This window comes from Triticum urartu, chromosome 7, assembly GCF_003073215.2.
Source record: "Triticum urartu cultivar G1812 chromosome 7, Tu2.1, whole genome shotgun sequence".
NCBI classification, from domain to species: domain Eukaryota; kingdom Viridiplantae; phylum Streptophyta; class Magnoliopsida; order Poales; family Poaceae; genus Triticum; species Triticum urartu.
This window is the reverse complement of record NC_053028.1, coordinates 186,943,675-186,966,874: the sequence shown is the minus strand read 5'-3', so window position 1 is coordinate 186,966,874 and position 23,200 is coordinate 186,943,675. Positions and strand designations below refer to the sequence as shown.

The following is a 23,200-nucleotide window of genomic DNA, read 5'->3' as shown; positions in this document are numbered from 1 at the left end:
ACGACAGCGGCGCCGCTCTAAGTCTCGCCAAAGCAAAAAGCGGTGATACCGTCACAGGAGATAATAGCACTCGAGACAGTGCCGAAGATGACGACAATCCCCTCCAGCAAGATTTAGAGAAGGAGGATGGAGAAGCCAGCCCTCCCGAGAGAGCGGCGGATGGAGAGGCGGAGGATGATAATTACATGCCTCCCTCCGAAGACGAGGCAAGCCTCGACGATGACGAATTTGTCGTGCCTAAGGATCCCGTCAAGCAAGAGCGCTTCAATTGTCGGCTTATAGCCACGGCAAATAGCCTTAAGAAAAAGCAACAGCAGCTTCAAGCTGATAAGATTTGCTAGCTGACAGATGGACTAAAGTCCTTGCGGCCGAGGAATATGAACTTGAACGCCCCTCCAAGAGTTACCCAAAGCGCAGGTTGCTACCCCGACTGGAGGAGGAAGCATTAAAACCTACATCTCCAGCGTATGACGCGGCTGATCGGCCACCTCATGGCCGTGACAGAGAGGCATTTCAGCCAAAAGCTCAGCCCGCACCCCGACGCCACTCAAATAAAAATGTCAAGGCATGGGGAAACACGCTAGACCTGCGAGACATATCGGAGGACAAAGCAAAACACGCAAGATCGATCTACGGATCATGAGGGCGCGCCACTACGTGAGACGATAACCGTCATGCCCCATACAGTAAAAGTAAATCCGGCTAGGCCGAACACAGCGGACAAGACTCATTTGAGCTGCGTCGCGACATAGCCCAGTACAGAGGCACCGCACACCCCCTATGCTTCACAGACGAAGTAATGGATCACCAAATCCCATAGGGTTTCAAACCCGTAAATATCAAATCATACGACGGTACAATAGATCCTGCGGTATGGATCGATGACTTCCTCCTGCACATCCCCATGGCTCGCGGTGACGATCTACACGCCATCAAATACCTCCCATTCAAGCTCAAAGGACCAGCTCGGCATTGGCTCAACAGCCTGCCAGCAGAATCCATTGGCTGTTGGGAAGATCTGGAAGCCGCATTCCTCGACAACTTCCAGGGCACTTATGTGCGACCACCAGATACCGATGACTTGAGCCACATAATTCAGCAGCCAGAGAAATCGGCCAGGCAATTCTGGACACGGTTCCTAACAAAGAAAAATCAAATCGTCGACTGTCCGGATGCAGAGGCCCTAGCAGCTTTTAAGCACAACATCCGCGACGAGTGGCTCGCCCGGCACCTTGGCCAGGAAAAGCCGAAATCTATGGCAGCCCTCACGACACTCATGACCCGCTTTTGCGCGGAAGAGGACAGCTGGCTGGCTCGCAGCAATAATATATCAAAGAACCATGGTACTTTGGATACCAAGGATAGCAATGGCAGGTCACGTCGCAACAAACACAAGCGCCGCATCAACAGCGACAATACCGAAGATACGACAGTCAATGCCGGATTCAGAGGCTCTAAACCCGGTCAGCGGAAAAAGGCATTCAAAAGAAGCACTCCGGGCCCGTCCAGTTTGGACCGTATACTCGACCGCTCGTATCAAATACACGGCACCCCCGACAAGCCAGCCAACCACACCAACAGGGAATGTTGGGTGTTCAAGCAGGCCGGCAAGTTAAATGCCGAAAACAAAGATAAGGGGTTACATAGCGATGACGAGGAGGAGCCCCGGCCGCCGAACACCGGAGGACAGAAGAGGTTCCCCCCACTAGTGCGGACGGTGAACATGATATACACAACCCACATCCCCAAGAGGGAGCGGAAGCGTGCGCTAAGGGACGTATATGCGTTGGAGCCAGTCGCCCCAAAGTTCAACCCATGGTCCTCCTGTCTGATCACCTTCGGTCGCAGGGACCACCCCACTAGTATCCGTCATGGCGGATTCACCGCACTGGTCCTAGACCCAATCATCGACGGATTTCACCTCACTCGAGTCCTTATGGACGGCGGTAGCAGTTTGAACCTGCTTTATCAGGACACAGTGCGCAAAATGGGTATAGACCCCTCAAGGATCAAACCCACAAAAACGACCTTCAAAGGCGTCATACCAGGTGTAGAAGCCCATTGCACAGGCTCAGTCACACTGGAAGTGGTCTTCGGATCCCCGGATAACTTCCAAAGTGAGGAGTTAATCTTTGATATAGTCCCGTTCCGCAGTGGCTATCACGCACTACTCGCGCGAACAGCATTTGCGTGATTCAGTGCGGTACCGCATTATGCATACCTCAAGCTCAAGATGCCAGGACCTCGGGGGGTCATCACAGTCAATGGAAACACAGAGCGCTCTCTCCGCATGGAGGAGCACACTGTGGCCCTCGCAGCAGAAGCACAAAGCAGCCTCTTCAGGCAATCCACCAGTTCGGCGATTAAACACCCGAAACCGTCAAGCGCGCCCGAAGTAATCTGCAGCAAGACCGCCTGGCATGTTCCGAGCTCGCATAGCAATGCGGCCCCCACCCCAGTCCCAGCCAAACGGCGAAATCCGCACCACGCGTATAGAATTACGCATTGAAAATACCATGGGCATAGGTGGGGGGCACGACTACGGCACGCCCCAAAACGCGGCTCAGCCGCACTAGGGGCTTCCTGCTTTGTTATTTTTTTTCTCTTTCAGGACTTTACTCTCTGGAAACCCCGTCCAGCAGTACGATTGCCGGACACACGATACAACAACCAAGGAGGCAGAAAGCTACGTCGCACCATGGAATTCCCAGGTGATCTCTGATAACGGGTGAAATACCTACTTTAAATACCATTCCTCGGCTTGCCCTTGGAGGGGACATGTCAAATAGTCCTACTTTTTGCTTATCGCACTACTTGTATCATTCTGCTTCGACACACCTTTTTGAATAAACAATGCATAGCACTAGACTATTGCCGCATTCTCTATTCTTTTTTATATATATGTTCATTCATGACGTTCAGCACCCGTACACTCTGGTACGGCCAATACGCCAGGGGCTTAAGCGTACCCCATAATACGACGTGAGAAGTCCGAACACTTTCGACAGTGCGGCACACCGAACTTATAGCATTATATGCATCAGCTCCGAATCATGTCTTGGGTCAATAGTTGGGTTTGCCCGGCTCCCATGTTTTGGTACCTTACGTTCCGCTATATCGGCTAAGGTAGCACTGGGAGAACTACTGCGATTGTGCCCCGGTTCATCTGGGCAAGCACCTCAGTAGAGAAAGCTAAAACTGACTGTCATGATAAAGCGAGAGCTGGTCGCTGTTCGAGAGGTCTCGAGTCGCTAAAGACTTATGCCGCTTAGGGCGAGGAGTCGGCTTTGTCCGGCTTAGGCATGTATAGCGCCCCGAATTCGGCCTTCCGAATACTAGGGGCTTTGCCAAAGTTTAAAATTGTAGACTTCTATGGCTAAGTGAGAGTGATAAAGCATTATAGTCCGATTGCCTTGTTCGTTGCGCTGAGCACCTCCCTCGAAAGACCCAACAATGGGAAAAAGAGTGCTCAGATTTATCCCGAACACCCCAGCACTCATGGCACGGGGGCAGAAGCCGATGACTGGCCTTCTCTCAGATTTGATAAATAGCCGCACAGAAGGTAATATTTTAAATTCAAACAAGCGTTGCATAGCGCACATGAACAAGTTTTCATAATACAGGATCACACGAGCAAGTTCATTCAAAAATTACATCCTTCGCACACTTGTCCGCCACAAGACAGGCACCCTTCAGGACACCCTCATAATACATTTCAGGGTGGCAATGCTCCTTGCCCTGCGACGGCCCCTCCTTCATCAGCTTCTCGGCGTCCATCTTGGCCCAGTGCACCTTGGCACGGGCAAAAGCCCGCCGTGCACCTTTGATGCAGACGGACCGCTTTATGACTTCCAGCCGTGGGCAAGCATCAACAAGCCGCCTCACCAGGCCAAAGTAGCTGTTGGGAAGGGAGTCGCCAGGCCACATCCGGACTATAAGGCCCCTCATGGCCTGTTCGGCCGCCTTGTGCAGCTCGACCAGTTGTTTTAGCTGGTCGCTCACATGCATCAGTGTTCGGTCCCAGTATACTGAGACCAGAACAACTTCTCCATCGAGCTTCCCTCCTCGGCCTGGTAGTACTTTGTGGCATCTGACACGCTTTGATGCAAATCTACGAATGCTCCTGGAGAGCTCCGGACTCAGGTAAGTAACAAGTAATTTACTTTCACATGCTTGCTTTGCATAATGAATGCCTTACCCGCCGCTATCTTCCTCATCGCCTCAATTTCCTGGAGGGCCTTTTGGGCTTCAGCCTTAGCATGCTTTGTGCTCTCGAGGGCCGCGGCAAGCTCGGACTCTCGCGTCTTCGAGTCAAGCTCCAAAGTCTCGTGCTTCTTCATGAGAGCCTGGAGCTCTTGTTGCACCTCGCCCACCCGTGCCTCCTATTTCTCCCGCTCGGTGCGCTCCTTAGCCGCTTTGTTTTCGGCCTCGGACAACGCTTGCTTCAGGGTCGCCACTTCGGTCGTGGCCCCTGGCACATCCATGATGGTCCTATCATTTTGCAACCACATCTTTTATATATATATATATAGACAAGGTATTACTTACCTTTGTTCTCCTCGAGCTGCCTCTTGGTAAGGCCGAGCTCTTTCTCGGACCGCTTGAGGTTCTGCTTCAGTGCGGCGACCTCCGCAGTCAGTGCGCCAGAGGTCAGCAGCGAAGCCTGCATACGCATACAGACATACTTATATTAGACTCCTATAGATATTATTTGATCCTCTATTCGGCTTTTCTTTGTGAACACCAAATAGAGCATCAGGGGCTACTGTCTATGCGGTAATATTTTCCTATATTTTAAATACTTACCTCAAAGCCTGTTAGAAGGCTGGCACAGGCTTCAGTCAGTCCGCTCTTGGCGGACTGAACCTTCTTGATCACCGCACTCATAATAGTGTGGTGCTCTTCGTCGATGGAAGCGTCGCTAAGCGCTCCCAGCAGGTTATCCGGTGCCTCTGGAAGGATAGAGGTCACCGGCACGGGCGGCTTGCCCCTCTTGGAAGGGGGCCGCCTGCCGGAGTCCAGAACCACTGGAGGTTCCGGCGCGGTGTTTGGCTGAGGGCCGAACTTGGAGCCCTCGGGAGTCTTGCTCCCTTTGCGCCTGGAGTCCGGAAGGTCGCCTTGAGGCGCCTCCAGGACTATCTCCCCCCGGCTCGGTGCCCCTTGAGACAATACCTCGACATTGTCCGTAGGGCGAGGAGAGGAGGCGGTTGGAAGTGACTCACTATTCATATCCGACGAGTCCAAGGAACCACCCGACGAGGATACGTCGATACGGGCTCGGGGCAGACTGCATGATCATATTCGGCGTTAGGAAAAGCAGTGCAATAAAAGTATGCTATGAGTTACTCTGGCATCCGAATACTTATGACTTCGCCAGGGGCTTGGCCCTGAGTAACCACTCGTCTTCGCTGTCGGCGGCGGTGGTGGAACAGTCTGGAAGTTGAGTCCTTCCCTTCTTGGACCCTTCAGCCTCCCCGGTTGGGGCGGCCTTCCTTTTCTTGTCTCCCCCGGCTGGAGGGGGAGAATCTTCATCTTCCTCCTCCTCGTTTTCAAGGGAGGAGTGCGTCTCGGAGTTATCGGACGATGAGTCCGATACCACCTGGCGCCGGGAACTCTGTCGGGTTCCCGTGGCCTTCTTCTTGATCTTCTTCTCCAGCACCTCATAAGGAGCCAGGGTCCGCATCTCCGTCAGGAGAGCGTCTGCAGGGTCTTCGGGCAGAGGGGTCGGGCAGTCAATCTGCTCCGATGTCTCCACCCAGTCCTGTCAAAGGCATGGGAGCTCAGATCCCGCACATAGTTAAACTATGGAAAATAAATACCCTACGATATGTACAGAACTTACCGGATTCGTAGGGCGCGTCGCGCTTAGCCCGCGGTCCTCGGTAAGGGGAGGGGGACCTTGGCGCCCTTGAACAGCACCTTCCAGACGTCCTTATGCATCGTGTCGAAGAACTCACGTAGAGTCTGGTGCTGGGCCGGGTCGAACTCCCATAAGTTGAAAGCCCGTTGTTGACATGGGAGGATCCGGCAAAAGAGCATCCTGGACTATGTTGACAAGCTTGATTTTCTTGCCTATCATGTTCCGGATACACTGCTGGAGTCCGTCCAGCTCCACCGATGAGCCCCAGGATAGGCCCTTCTCCTTCCAGGAAGTAAGCCAAGTGGGGATTCCGGATCGAAACTCGGGGGCCGCTACCCAGTTGGTGTTGCGCGGCTCGGTGATGTAGAACCACCCCGATTGCCACCCCTTTATGGTCTCCACGTAGGAGCCTTCGAGCCATGTAACGTTGGGCATTTTTCCCACCATGGCTACGCCGCATTCCGCTTGTTGGTCGCCTACTACCTTCGGTTTGACATTGAAGGTCTTTAGCCACAGGCCAAAGTGGGGCTGGACGCGGAGGAAAGCCTCGCACACGACGATGAACGCCGAGATGTTGAGGATGAAATTCGGGGCCAGATCATGGAAGTCCAGCCCATAATAGAACATAAGGCCGCGGACGAATGGATGGAGGGGAAACCCCAGTCCACGGACGAAGTGGGTGAGGAAAACCACCCTTTCGTAAGGTTCCGGGGTAGGGACAATCTGCCCCGCGGCTGGCAGCCGGTGCGCGATATCCGCGACTAAGTATCCGGCCCCGCGTAGCTTTTTGATGTCTCCCTCTATGACGGAGGATACCATCCACTTGCCTCCCGCTCTGGACATGTTTGGAGAGAGTTGAGGAGAAGGATGTGGACTTGAGCGCTGGAGCTCGAGTGCGCGAGAATGGATGAGCAAGGAGGAAGAAGGAGTGGGAAGAAAAAGGTGAACCCTTATCCCTTTATAAGGGCGGACAAAAACTATGCGCCCCCACTAGCCTGGTAAAACTCGCTTATCCCCCAAGCGCCGTAATTGATGGCGCGGTTGGGTTACCCACGTCCGTATTGATGGGAATCTCGTAATAAGGGGACACGATCTCTGCTTCGACAAGACATGCCAAGGAAACCGCCTCGCGAAACACGCTGAGTTTGGTTGTGAAAGATGATTCGAATGGTGACCTGGCTGTGGTGTGATGTCACACTGCGAAACGCATCGGCAAATTAGATTTGTGGAAATATTATTCTCTCTACGGTTGTATGTGGAACTTGTTTTGCAGAGCCGGACACGATCCTCGTGTTCAAAATCTTCTATGAAGTATTCGGAGGAGGAACCCGCCTTGCAATGCCGAAGACAATCTGCGTGCCGGACTCATCGTCATTGAAGCCTGGTTCAGGGGCTACTGAGGGAGTCCTGGATTAGGGGGTATCCGGACAGCCGGATTATATCCTTTGGCCGGACTGTTGGACTATGAAGATACAAGATTGAAGACTTTGTCCCGTGTGCGGATGGGACTCTCCTTGGCGTGGAAGGCAAGCTTGGCAATACGGATATGTAGATCTCTTTCCTTGTAACTGACTCTGTGTAACCCTAGCCCCCTCTGGTGTCTATATAAACTGGAGGGTTTAGTCCGTAGGACCAAGAACAACAATCATACCATAGGATAGCTTCTAGGGTTTAGCCTCTCTGATCTCATGGTAGATCAACTCTTGTATTACTCATATTATCAAGAACAATCAAGCAGGACGTAGGGTATTACCTCCATCAAGAGGGCCCGAACCTGGGTAAACATCGTGTCCCCTGCCTCCTGTTACCATCCGCCTTAGACACACAGTTCAGGACCCCCCTACCCGAGATCCACCGATTTTGACACCGACACCACCCATGGCAAGGGATCCGGCAGGGGCCATGGCCCCTTGGGGCAGGCAGGGCGGCGTCGCCGCCACCGCAGAGTTGCTAGGGATGACAAACCCTAGCATGACAGACTTCTTTGTCATGATGGACTCGAGTGCTTGACCTCGAAGAGCCGCAGCTGCATGCAAGACAAAGAACGAATTAATATGCCTACATGCAACATGCATACGCCAGATCATGGGCCCCTCCCAAGACGGGGCCTAGGCGGCAACCTCTCCGGCCATATGCCAGGGCTGAGCCTGGTTGTGTCTCAATACACAGTTTTGTCATTAGGAATTTCAACTGCTAAAAAATACCATCAATGCATTAGGCGCATGATCAAAAATTCCACTAGTCACCATTACTGCTAGATCAAAGCCTGTTTACCATGTAATAATGGCTAAAATATCCATGTACCAACATGTCAGATCTCCCTCTATCTCACTACAAAAAGTGTGGGTCCCACTTGATCCCCAACAATGTTCATATTTTTCTCTAAAATGGTTCGCTTGCTTACTCCTGACAAGTGAGGCCCACACTTGTCATTATGCGATTGACAGATCTAACATGTGGGTCTTGGGGTATTTTGGTCATACTAGCAAAAGGGCATATGCGTTGAAACGGGAGAAAAAAATCATAATCTCCAAAGACCATGATCATAGGAAACACATCTCCCCCCTCCGCCCCCCGCTCCCGCGACGCACCCCGCGAGCGCGTCACGGGAGGTTCCCCTCGGTCGTCGGTGCAAGGCTCCCCCCTCACTCTCTCCTCCTCCTCGCCGTTGCCGGAGGGCGTCCGCCGGGCGAAGCCCGTGCATGGCTCTCTCCTTTCTCTCCTGGTCGAGATCTCGGCGGCGCGGGCCGCTCGTGGGGGAGCTGGGTCCAGCGGGGCCTCCGGCGGTAGGGACGTAGGTATAGGTTTTTGTAATCTGAAAATATAAAAACAGCAAGGTAACTAATGATAAAAGTGAGCACAAACGGTATTGCAATGCTAGGAAACAAGGCCTAGGTTTCATACTTTCACTAGTGCAAGTTCTCTCAACAATAATAACATAATTGGATCATATAACTATCCCTCAACATGCAACAAAGAGTCACTCCAAAGTCACTAATAGCGGAGAACAAACGAAGAGATTATGGTAGGGTACGAAACCACCTCAAAGTTATCCTTTCTGATTGATCTATTCAAGAGTCCGCAGTAAAATAACATGAAGTTATTCTCTCCGTTCAATCTATCCTAGAGTTTGTACTAGAATAACACCTTAAGACACAAATCAACCAAAACCCTAATATCACCTAGATACTCCAATGTCACCTCAAGTATCCGTGGGTATGATTATACGATATGCATCACACAATCTCATATTCTTCTATTCAACCAACACAAAGAACTTCAAAGAGTGTCCCAAAGTTTCTACCGGAGAGTCAAGACGAAAACATGTGCCAACCCCTATGCATAAGTTCACGAGGTCACGGAACTCGCAAGTTGATCACCAAAACATACATCAAGTGGATCACGTGATATCCCATTGTCACCAAAGATAAGCACATGCAAGACATACATCAAGTGTTCTCAAATCCTTAAAGACTCAATCCGATAAGATAACTTCAAAGGGAAAACTCAATTCATCACAAGAGAGTAGAGGGGGAGAAACATCATAAGATCCAAATATAATAGCAAAGCTCGCGATACATCAAGATCGTGTCGACTCAAGAACACGAGAGAGAAAGAGAGAGATCAAACACATCATGGAGAGCACCGGGATGATGAAGATGGCCACCGGAGAGGGATTCCCCCCTCCGGCAGGGTGCCGGAATGGGTCTAGATTGGTTTTCGGTGGCTACGGAGGCTTCTGGCGGTGGAACTCCCGATCTATTATGCTCTCCAATGTTTTTAGGGTATATGGACATATATAGGCGAAAGAAGTTGGTCAGGGGATCCAGGAGGGGCCCACGAGGGTGGGGGCGCGCCCAGGGGGTAGGGCGCGCCTCCCTGCCTCATGACTTCCTCGAAGCTTCCCCGACGTCTACTCCAAGTCTCCTGGATTGCTTCCGTTCCAAAAGTAACTCTCTCGAAGGTTTCATTCCGTTTGGACTCCGTTTGATATTCCTTTTCTGCGAAACACTGAAATAGGCAAAAAAAACAACAATTTGGGATGGGCCTCCGGTTAATAGGTTAGTCCCAAAAATAATATAAAAGTGTAAAATAAAGCATGTTATCATCCAAAACAGATAATATAATAGCATGGAATAATCAAAAATTATAGATACGTTGGAGACGTGTCAATCTGCTGGACAAGGAAGCGGTAGCTTTCCATGTGTAGCCATGCTCCATCTCGTCGGAGTAATTGTGCGTGGACTCCGAGGGAAGGGAAGGGTCAGCTGCTAGAGGCCGGCCCGCCCCGAAGCCGCCTTCTGGGGGACTGTCGTCTTTTGGGAGCTCACGGACAGGTAGGGCCCGCCACCTGTGGGCCTTACCGACTGCCCGTCGTGGGAGCATGGCCCCTACTGACGAGGGCCATTTCATGAGCCGCGTGGCTATAGGGCTGCACTGGGCAGGCAAGTGACCGCTTGGTCAGCTCGCACCGTAGCCACACTCCTCCAGGATCTGGGGGAGTGGGAGGCCCTGTAGCCATGCCCCGTCTTGTGGTAGTGATGGAGTGCAGACCCCGAGGGGAGGAGGGGCCGTCTGCTAGGAGCCAGCCTCCCCTGAAGAGGCGCCGCCTTCTGGGAGCCGGCCGCTTGCGACCCAGCCGGCCCAAGGAACCGGCTGCATGTCCGGAAGGTGCGAGGACCTTTGCTAGCCCCGATGTCTTGAAATGCTAAGGGGTGTGGATGAGGCTACCCGTGGTCAATCCCTCTGACAATAGAAGACCCTGGAACCCGAAGTCCACAAGATTACATGTTTCCAGAACATCCTGAAGGCCTGCATCTGAACTTCATTCCTTGGAGAGGATGACATGTGTTCAAAATACCATAGGGCTTCATTGAAATCCCCTATAACACACCACGGGAGATCAGACTGCACCTTCAGATTTTGTATTGTTGACCACATACGGTGACAGTTTTCTGTACGTGGTTCTCCATAAACGTAGGTCAAATGCCACATCAGAGCACTAGGAGCCACACGCACATACACATCAATGCATCTTTCATTTGAATCCTTGATGTCCACATACATATGATCACACCAAAATAAGGCAAGACCCCCACTAAGACCAACACTATCAACACCAGCGAAACCTCTAAGACCCAATCTTCCTCGAAGACGACGCACTTTTATGAACTTCGCCTAGTCTCACAAAGGAACACAATCTTTGATTTAGTAGCTCCAACCAAAGCCACCAAATCCCGAACTGTCGGTTTGTTTCCAACTCCTCGGCTGTTCCAACTCAAACAATTCATTGCTCCTGACAGGGCATCACATATGGCCCCCCCAAGTTACCAGCGGCCCCTAGGCTAGTTGCGTCCATGTCCACCTGTCCATCCACCACCATGTCCTGCAAATCAAATGTCATCTCTATCGGTGTCACCTTAACTCTGCCCTTTCTTTGGTTTGCCACCCTTTTCTTCCCTGCCTTGGTCCATCCTTGGTTCCTCATGTGTATCCTGCCAACCTGCAGCCAAAAGATCGCAGCCTGCATCTTCTATCTCCATGGATTTTTCCGTGCCCATCATCACCCGCCGTTCATGTACTTAGCTCCTGCTGTGTGATTGTGGTGCCTATGAGCCTCCTGCCACCGTCGCCGTGACACGCACAACAGGGCTTCCAATTGCTACACCCTCGGTTCCACCGTCGGACGGCTTCAGGAGGGCGGCGTCTGCAAGGCGAGCCTCGTTTTCGCCCCAACCATCCTTCGACTTCTCCTTAGCTTTAGCCAACAAGATCACTATGGGTTGCATGGTCGACCACAATGCAGTAGAAAAGTTCACCTTGATCTCTCACGTTGGAAGAAAGGAACGATCTGGGGGTTCACGATTGTGATGGGGAATTGTAAATCCAGCTGCCCTGTCCAAAGGATTTGTAAATCCAACCGTTTGGAGACGCGAGCTGCCGCAGACTCGTGGAGTCATCGACGAGCGAACGGGCAGGGCCGCAACGTGGCCATGGGGCGGACGGAGTCCACCCATGGCAAGGGATCCGGCAGGGGCCATGGCCCCTTGGGGCAGGCAGGGCGGCGTCGCCACCACCGCAGAGTCGTTAGGTATGACAAACCCTAGCATGACGGACTTCTTTGTCATGATGGACTTGAGTGCTTGACCTCGAAGAGCCGCAGCTGCATGCGAGACAAATAACGAGTTATATATGCCTACATGCAACATGCATACACCAGATCATGGGCTCCCTCCAGGTCGGGGCCTAGGCGGCCGCCTCTCCGGCCGTACGCCATGGCCGACCCTGGTTGTGTCTCAATAATGAGTTTTGTCATTAGGAATTTTAACTACTCAAAAATGTCATCGATGTGTTAGTCGTATGCTAAAAAATGTCACTAGTCACCATTACTGCTAGATCAAAGCCCGTTTGCCATGTATAATGACTAAAATATCCATGGATCAACATGTCAGATCTCCCTCTATCTCACTACAAAAAGTGTGGGTCCCACTTGATCCCTAACAGCGTTCTTATTTTTCTCTAAAATGGTTCACTTTCTTACTCCAGACAAGTGAGGCCCACACTTGCCATTATGCGATTGAGAGATCTAACATGTGGGTCTTGGGGTATTTTGGTCATACTAGCAAAAGGGCATATGCATTGAAACAGGAGAAAAAAATCATAATCTCCAATGACCACAATCATAGGAAACACATCTCCCCCCACTCCCGCGACGCGCCCCCCGAGAGCGTCACGTGAGGTTCCCCTCCGTCGCGGTACAAGGCTCCCCCCTCACTCTCTCCTCCTCCTCGCCGCTGCCGGAGGGCGTTTGTCGTGCGAAGCCCGTGCGTCGCTGGCAGCGGCCATATTAATGTGATTGTGTAAATAAATGCGTATCAAATCCAGTCCATGATTTATCTTATACTAGTTTGCTGAGAAATTTGTTAAATAAATTAGATGAATTTGGTTCAAAAGGTAATATATAAAAGGACATTTACATTTATGCCCCTAATTTGCGTCCACTCTCAGATTTACCCCTAATTTTTTATGTGCTCAAATTTGCCCCTAAAAAGCATTTTAGGTTGCAAGAATGTCTTTCAGCTGGTCAAAATTGTTTGAACGAAACTTTGAAAATTCATATGAACTCAGGAGAATGCAAATAAGATAGCAAAATGTTCATAAAAAGATCACCTATACGCGCATATCATTTACGTTCATCACCTACATGTGCATTTATTTGCATTCACCCTAAATAGTTTTCTAATGTTATAAATCCTAAAAAGATTTAAAGAGTGCTTTTGTTATGAATGTAAATGAGTTAGAGGTTAAATTTGAGTAGTGAGTTCGAGTTAGAGGCACAAATGTGAATGTCCCATATATAAATATTCTATAAATAAATGTCCATGATTTACCCGCCCATATTAATATGACTGTGTTAATAAATGCATATCAAATCCTATCCATGATTTACCTTATAGTTTATATAAATAAATGTCCATGATTTACCCGCCCATATTAATATGATTGTGTTAATAAATGCATATCAAATCCTATCCATGATTTACCTTATAGTTTGATGAGAAATTTGATAAGTAAATTTAGTTTAGAAGATAAGTAAATCAAGATGATTGATTAGCATACGAGGAGGGTATAGACAAATGGCATGCAGGCGTGGTGGGACAAAACCAACTGAAAAAAGTCAATGGAGGATTGTGGTGAAAGGGGAAAGAACCGGTTGACAAAGTGTTAGGAAAAGAAACACTATTACTTTTTAAAGTAATTTTTAAGTGAGATAAGAGAAGTTGATCAAACTTTAGAAATGTTGACATTAGACAAGTCTTACATGAAGAGTAAATAAAAACGGAGAGAGGACGTGTTTATTTTACGGTCCACATACTAGGACAATGCTTGTGCATTTCAACGGGGTACAGGTATTTTGTAAATAAATGACCGTGATTTATCTACCCATATTAATGCGACTGTGTATCATACTCGTGCAATCTGCAAATCGCATCACACAACGCTGATAGTACTATATACGGAATGTGACAATTAATGCAAATCTCATAGTAAATTAGACATGTATCCTCTATATATACCTGAGGCGTGAGGGGTTGTGGCCATTACCCAATATTGCGTCTATCTTATCATCACGTACGCAGTTTGTGGAAAATATGAAGGAGAGCAGCGTGGTGCCCCTGATTACTGTTTTGATCATCGGGTGCCTTTTTATGGTTGGACAATGTAAGTATATCATCACAATCATCTTTTTAATATATATTTGCATACTTTTGACTTATATATTCATATATATTACCTATGTAATAGGTCGGCCTGAGCCCGAGAGCACCTACGAAGATGGCCATGTCAACGCGACTATGGCAGTCTCGTCGTTAGATGAGAGCAAACTTACTATTAAATTTTGTGTTATTAGGGATTGTCAGACCAAAGGTGAATACTATGGCTTCGTAGGGTGCTACTGCTGCTTCAGTTTGAAGGGCGTTCCGTGTTATGATACCGTAGGTGAGTGTCAGAAGATTTGTCCAGCTCAATCAACCTAAAAGAAGGTTGCACATTATCATGAGGATATAGAGAGGCATCGTATCCTGAGAATCCAACAATGATGGTGTACGAAAGTCCTTTTCTGAGCTCGCGCACATATGCTCTCGTTATCGCTCCCGTTCAGCCCCTTCGCGATTGCCAACCCGACATGTACAGACCCAGATATAACTTTTGTATAGCGACTTTTTTTAAGAGCCGGTGGCCCACATCTGGCCCACTCCGACAACTATTAAAGTCAGACGCCGTTAGCTCGGATAGGCCGGCTCCGATTTTCGCTCATGATGTGGGCTGTTACAGCTAAGATTCTGTTCCAAAGACGTCCGTTCACACATGGCCATTATTACATGATAATATATTATTGTACATTATACACAGTTGCACCTAAAGCCAGGCATAGTACCTGCAATGACCCATCGGAGACACCTGAAACTGCACTGACTGCCACGCTGATTCATGGATGATTCTGACACATCCGCTTCCAACACCGTTACGTCAATTTCAGGTTACAAAATATCAATACAATACACAGGAACTGAGCTAATGCTCTGAACTTACCGCTGTTAATCAGAATCATCTATAATCAGTTCAGTATATTTTGAAACCCGTAGCCACAGAGGAGGCGCTAGATAAGTCGGTCAGAGCCATTCACTCTATTTCACCTCCCACTGAAACTTGATCTTATTCCAACTACAGCTTCACGTGGATGACTGAAACCAGAGTTTGCCCCTCGACTACCCCTCACCCCCTGCTTATACACTACACAGCTTGGGCGAACCTCCTGCCCTTGGTGTTAAATTTTTGAATTTTTTGTGTTATCCTCAAAATTTTACTGCAATCTACTGCTCCCATTCACCCAAATTTTATTGATTCACCCTTTCTTTATCAGCCTGCACAAGATACGTGAAATGTCGATCCTTTGCACCCAGTTCAGTGAAAACCTACATAGTTTTGCTCACATCGTCCTATGCCTGCTCATGGTTTATTTTCACACACAAATTATGGAGAGCTCGCTTGGTGAAAAAACTCTCTATGATGTTGTATACCTTGGCTAGATTGACGTTATTTTGCCGTAGCTGCTTCACCAAGTCTTGGTTGTAAATGTCGATGTGTTTGTGTGTATTGTCTCTCCGCAATTAGGAGACAAACATTGGATGTGTTGCTCCCGATGCTCTGATATGCACCAACCATTGCCTTCCGATCGCAACAATCGTATAAGAGCCCAACACTCACAATGGCATGACCGACTGTTCTCAACGCCAGCCTTCCCTGCATAGCACAAACAACATTCAGAACTTTAGATTTGGCCATTGACATCACAACAAACCAGCAGTGCAACATGGAGAATTCCAAAATGAAGTACTCATCGCACAGCTGCAAATGATTTCCGGCCTGCATTTTGTCCTCTAAACATTTAGTCTGCTTTTCCAATATGTGATACTGAACCCCTTCCCACAGGAGTACAAGTTGTATGCTTCACCTAGAGATCAAATCTTATACCCAGTTTCAGTACAATCACATTCTCTCCTGGATTCTCAGCGAACCCACGAATTGCTTTCTCCAACGAACTTGGGCGATTAGGACAAGGTGTCCTCCTTTACGCAGCCACATCAATCGTTACCCTGCATGCATTCTAGAAATGTTTAAATCAGCAGATGCTTTCGTCGAACACATGATAGTCAAGTCAAAACTTTTGATATGCGTGTGCATATCACAGCTCAATGTGAAGGAACAATAAGTAATCAGACTGCCACCTAGCTGTGCCATCACCTAGATAAAATATTGTTTCAGTTATCAGAAGTACACATTGACTTTGCAGTACCAGTTTGCTACGAACACCAATCTTCAGGCTTCTACAGAAATCATCCACTTTTAAAGATGTCAAATAATTGTCAAAATGTACCAGCACTGTCTACATATGCCAATGAAAAATTACTGTCCAAAATAACTGCTAATTATTGAGATACATTGCTTGTTAAAATGCTCTTCATCACTGTCATGATTAATTTATTTGAGCACCCTCACAAAAATAAAAATATGCATATACACCCATCACTTCAGGCTTGACCCACTTTTTCGGAATTTGTAGCACTGAATGCACATACTGTTGTGTCCAGCTAAGAGCTCTAGGGTTCATCTCGCATGTAAACCACTCAGACACCTGTAGTCGCAAATGGCTGCTACCATTCGTCCACATCAGACATTTTATTCGGCCCTCCAAATTTGCTCGAACTTGATATGTGAACCGCGGATTGTTGGCACCCAACTCCTTAAATAATTCCATCGTTTTCCTCACATCATCATCCGCTTGTTCACAACCCAAGTTCCTGCACAATGTTCTCAGTGATCACTTAGTGAAGGGGACTTTTTTATTTAACCAAAAAATCTCCTAATTATGTTGTAAACATCTATGTGTTTGTGGGACGGCCAGTGAACGGTTACCCGCCAATTTGGAGAGAGTGAATGATCACTACTGGAATCTGGCACTTTGCCATCTGCCATGGCAGATGGCAAAGGCATGGTCAGCAGATGGCAAAGGCTTTGCCATCTGTCAGCAGATGGCAAATAGTTTGTCTGAAACCCTGCTGGCAAAGGCTTCTTTGTCGTCTGCTGGCTGATGGAAAAGAGCCTGTGGCTTTTCCATCAGCTGGCAGATGGCAAAGCCTCTTAACGGGGTTAGCCCCGTTAGAAGGCTAACGGCATACTTTGCCGTCAGCCAGCAGATGGCAAAGGCTGCAGGCTCTTTGCCGTCTGCCAACAGATGGCAAAGTATGCAGGCTCTTTGCCGTGTGCCAGCAGATGGCAAAGGCTGCATGTTTTGCCGTCTGCCAGCACATGGCAAAGAGTTCTGCCATCTGCTGGCAGATGGCAAAGAGCCCAAATAGGCCAGCCCAAATTTTACATGTAGATGACACGTGGCCTCTTTGCCATCTGCCAGCTGATGGCAAAGTGACTATATTGCCCCATTTAATTTTGTTTTTTCTTATATCAATTCATTTTCACAGAAAATCAAACACAAATATATTTATATGACCAATATAGCATATTCAACACATATTACCAATAGTCATGAACACATATATCCAATACATGTTACCAATAGTAGCAAGTTTCATCCGTACATATACATAGTTTCATCCATAGGTAGCAAGTTTCACAAGGTCAAAACAAAAACTAAATACAAGCACTCCATCAACCCAAGCTTCCGTGATCTTAAGCAAATCTGTAAAATGGGAAAGAAGAAAGTTAGAAGAAGAAGACTAGAAGAAGATTATTATGATGCAACTAAAATGTGAAGATTATTATGATGTCCGAGTTCAATTTGTTTTCTATCATGTCCTATCATTGTGTTGTTCACTCCAAGGATTAATTCCCGAATATACTCACCTGCAATCTTGGATGCCATATATCATATATCCGGTTACAGTTTTTTACATCTTTGGACAGCAGAATAAATTGGTCCCATTATTAATGAACTGGTGAACACTTGATGCAAAGGAGCATGTCATCTATTAGTTTCTCACTGATCGAACTACCACTGTATAGGTCATTATGTTCACATAAAAAAGGAATTGGAAGTTGAGCATGCTCTCATGTGCTCTTTGTTTCTGAATCTCCTAGACTGAGCAGAGGCAGGCACGTGGAGATGATCATGAACCAACATGTTATGGATTCTGATGTCAATGGTGGGGAGTATTTTAGAAAACGTTTCGTGCAAAAGCTGTGCTCAAGTTTAGATGCAGAGAGGTCTGCACCACTGTATTCATAACCATCCGTACATTATGGTGGAGTTAAGGAAAGGAGCATTACCAGGGATGTGATTTTAGCAGCATCTATAGATAAATGGCTGCTACAAAGGGCAGAAGATGCATGCAGTCACCAGCATCAACTTTTGGAGTGTGCGCTACTGGGATCAGTCTCTCCAGCTTCAGGTAAGCTATTCACTCAGCCACTCAGCTATTTATGTCAGATCTAGAAGTATTTTCTATAGCACACCATGTGTTAGTTTGATCTGATAAGGTTGAAATACTATGAAGCTCATGGCAATCAATGGATTGATTTTGGGGAGTATAGTTTCTGTAATTACTGTGACAGTATGAAACATATATTGCTATATAATCAAGATTTAATGTACACTATTCAGTATACCTGATATGACTATGATAGAGAGAACATAATATACTGTATTTTATTTGTAATTTTGTATACATCTATCTATCTATCTATATGTATCTATCTATAGCTATACTAATTATATATAGACTCCCAACAAATTACACATTAATCAGAAAATAAGAGCCGTTCTATCTAATCCATGTAATCCTTGGCTGAAATCTTGACCAAGAAAAAATCAGCCAGAAAAAACTTCTTGAACGGCCCACAAATAACAAACTATCTTTTTTTAGAAGACTCGCAGTTTTCACGGCTGTAGAAGAAATAGAAGCCGAGTGAGATACTCCCTATCAACAACCGTGAAGATAAGTTAGAAAAAACATGAAAGGATATACAAAAGCGCTTAAAAGGAGAAGAAGCCGAAAGAGATAAGGGTCACAATCCTTTCACGTACAAGCCAAGGACACCCCAAAAGTATCTACCTTCTCCACGTCTCTTTCTCTCTCCTTTAAGAAAACAACCTAAAGCAACAACGGGCCATGTAATCTCCATGGTCTCCTTAGCCCCAGGAACAATTCATGTTGCTCTCAAATTGTGCAAGCAAGTTCGGGCGTCGATCCGATGTGCTCAAGGAGTGTATTGCATCACAATTGTTTTGTTAAGGTTTGTTTCTCATCTAGATGAGGTTCGTTTTCTCATAATATTTTGTTCTGAATTTCTCTCTTCCCTTGAATCTACCATGACTTTGGATCGGGTTCAATTTGTTTTCTATACTATCATGTGATAGTGTTCTGCTTTCCAAGGATTAAATCCCGAATATTTTCACCTACAACATATGGATATCTAATCGAGATCATCAGGTCAGATCTGGTGAGCTTATAAATTAAACCTGGTGTCTAGACAAGCAACATCACAAGAAGGAGCATCCTTTCAGTTGTCAACATCGAGCTGGTCAAGCTACTCCAAATTCAATTTTTGCACCGATAAAATATGTCCAGTAACTTTCTGTGAATCACATGTGACAACAACTATTTTTTTCTAACAACTACAGGTTAAATAGAGCATGACCAGCTGCATCGACTGCTCTTAACTGATTCCTACCTGCAGCTCTATAAATAAGCAAGTGTTCATCTGATACCTATTGACTGCAGATTGGGGATAATTAGCAACATAATATTGATACATAGAAATACTGAGTGAGAGTATGACCAGCTGCATCGACTGCTCTTCTAATAATTCCGCATCAGCTGCCACTCATCTTGACGTCCACGCCAAGCCTCATATAGATGGTAGGATATCTTCTGTACATAGTAGTTATTTTGTAACCTGATTGTAATATCATTAATGATGTATCTGTGTAGTCCATATATATGTGAATATGAGACGGGCGAGGTGTGCAATTAGCAGCCCGTTCTTTCTGAGCTATACGAGTTTTTCTTGGTTATCCTATTTCGGCGGTTTCATATTTAGAGAAGCTTATGAAATTACACATCATATGCCTATTTAATAAGGATGTGTTTCACTGGTACCTGTTTTGGCTGATTGAGGTTAATAAGCAACAATATATTGTAAATAAAAATATTGAGCTTTTCCCAATTTGTGGCGCCTAAGTTTTATTTTGGCAGTTTCATATTACAAAACGTTATGAAACTAAATAGCATAGAATTCCTGCAAAAAAGAAACCGTGCTTTTGATAAATAATAAGATGTCTGCAAATGGTTTCGCATCTTGCAGTGATGCTATGAGAACTTTGAAATATATGATAAATTTTTACTAACAATATCAATGATAAATATATGGTTGTTTTTGTAAGTTGCATTGCTTAAAGATTTTTCGAAAGCAATACCTGAATCTGGCTTTTGTATAGTTCTTTTTGTTTTACCTTTTTTATGGATTAACTTAGCACATATACTGTAATTATTTTCGTTCTGAAGGGGACTATAGGAGGAAAGGTAATACAAGATGATCATCGCACTTCTCCAAATCTGCTCTATCCATGTTCTACCACTATGTTGTCTCTCTCTTTTGTTTCATACCTACTATTTGTATAAGGTCTGTACGTTCAAATTATCTATCTTACGACATTTTTTGTTGATCGGAATGCTTACTACCTGGCCTTGTACTACGTAATGCATGCAGAAAATATCCAGATTGATCTGAATTGTATACTTTTAAATTAAACCAAATATAATGCATGTGACAAACCAGTTTCAGTATTCATTTTTCACTTTCCCCGAGGCATGTGCTCTAAAAGATTATTTTTCTGATATTCTTACGGTGAGAGAGACATAGGTCAAACTCTCAAAGAATTTGTTGAGGAAGATGATTCCTCTACATAGTCTATATATGTGAACTACGAACCCTTTGGCTCTTTACACCGGCGTGAGTATATGATGCAGAGAATAAAGTGCTTTCCATTTGACATGTTGGTCAGTAGCGTACACGTTGCACTAGAAAATCATAATTTAGAAAAGGTTCATTCTTAGGATCTGTTGGTTAGGACATCACTTATTGCTATATATGGATTAAATGCCCAAAAAATCCAATTCTTATGGTAAAATATAGTAGAAAGACTAGCCCGTGCATCGCACGGGTTTGACGACTAGTAGTGTTAACCACTGTATGCAGTAACTGAATTTCAAATCCACAGCACAGCAATGGCAATCAGCAATCAGCAATCGGCAATCGTAAACAGGCCGTGACGGAGCTCACCTCGAGCGCTTCGACAGTGAGGAGCAGGACAATGATCTTCTCGGAGAACCTCTGGCGCTCCTCGTGGTCGTGCGAGAGGCGGCTCCTGTAGGAGAGGTTGTAGAAGAGGGACCGGAGCTCCTTGAGCTTGGCCTTGGCGACGGCGAGATCGCGCAGGCAGCTGAGCACCTGGGAGCGGTGGGCGAGGTGCGCCCTGTAGTTCATCTGGATGAGCAGCGCGGCATCCTGCGGCGACAGCTCCTTGGCCTTCCCCTTGCCGTTCCCCATGGCAAAGGCCTGCATTATCAGAAAGAGAGACAAATGTCAGGCGGTCAGTACACATATGACAGTAGTGCATTGCAAGGGAGCAGAATCCTCAAGCTGATATCATTTAGAGCAGAGTTCAGTCAATCTGTAGCCAGTACTAAGCACAGATCTAGAGTGTGGACACTAGCATCCTCTAAAATTCCAAATTTTCTCTCAAATCTAGCGAGAGGTAACTTGGTTCTATTGGAAATTCTACTGGAAATCACACATTTCGTTCAGATCGGGCCACAGAACCCAAACCCCCGCAAAAATCTCATCTTTTGTGCTGAGTACCGTACCTTGCGGATGGCGTCGCAGCCGGCGGTGTTGTCCTCGGGGATCTCCTCGATCTGGACACACGTCCTCGCCGGCTTCTTCTTCTTCTTGTCAACCTCCTTGTCCTTGGCGGCGGCCTTGATCTTCTTGGGCTTCTCCGGCCTGCGCTCCTCGACCTCCAGCTCATCCTCGTCGTCGTCGGAGGCGGTGAAGTCCTCCTCCCAGGTGTAGGCATGCGACCATGGCTCGAGCGAGCCTTTGCCCTTGATCTCGGTGCCCCACTTGGTCTTGGTCTTGCCTCCGGCGCCGCCCTGGACTTGGCCTCCCACCTCCACTTGCGGTCGAATCCGTCGTCGTTGGGGGAGGCGAGCTCCGCCTCCCACTTGAGCGCCCGGCCCCCGCCGCGCGGCTTCTCCTCCGCCGTCCACTTGACCTTCCGGCCGCCGGGCTCCGTGGCCGCGTAGGTGTACTTGCGGCGCGCCGGTTGCGGGGCGGCCGCGCGGGCCGCGAGCTCGAGCGCGGCGACGCGGTCGGTGAGGTCGTGCAGGAGGAAGGCGTGTGGGGAGGGGATAGGGGGCGGGGCGAAGAAGGGATCGGCGGGGAGGTAGAGGTCGAGGAGGTCGGGGTGGTGGGGGAAGGCGAAGCGGGATGGGGATGGGGGTGGGAGGAAGGGGCACAGGAGGCGGAGAGGGAGGAGGTAGGTGGTGGTGTGTGGATGAGATGCGAACGTCTTTTTTTTACCTGGATGGGTGGGGAGAGAGGGAGGGGATAACCCCACAGTTTTTTTACCTGGAAAAAAATAACCCCATCTCTTTGCCATCTGCCAGCAGATGGCAAAGAATCTTTGCCGTCTGCTGGCAGATGGCAAAGAGGTGGGGCTGGTACGCCGTTACATGCTTGACGGCCATAGGATTTGCCAACCTCTTTGCCATCTGCTGGCAGATGGCAAAGATTATTTGCCATACACTAGCAGATGGCAAAGAATTGGTTGATGGCAACCATGTTCTTTGCCGTCTGTCAGTTCTTTGCCATCTGTTTTTTATAAGCAGATGGCAAAGACGTTCTTTGCCATCAGCTGGCAGATGGCAAAGAGCTGGCTGATGGCAAATTCCCTATTTCCAGTAGTGGATTGTGTTTCTCCTTGTGCTTAGATATTTACAAACCATTGTCCTCTGACCTAAGCAACTGGGTCAGTGTAGGGCATTCACAAGGGCATGATTGTGTATTCTCTAACCCTGCTTCCCCTGTATATCAACAATATAGAAATTTAAAATCATTTCCTTCACAAACTAGTTCACCTTTTTTCCTGGTTTTTGCATCATCAAGACTTAGCACGCAACCTCAAATAATTTCCTACATGCATTTCGTCCTCTCAACATTTAATACTAACCCTGATAGCACAAAAATACAAGTTGT

At 47.4% G+C, this 23,200-nt stretch overlaps 1 pseudogene; it reads right to left on the bottom strand.

Annotated features, from left to right (window-relative positions):
• Positions 1 to 17,394: 17,394 nt before the first annotated feature.
• Positions 17,395 to 22,762, bottom strand: LOC125524061 (annotated as a pseudogene).
• Between the last annotated feature and the right edge of the window lie 438 nt (positions 22,763 to 23,200).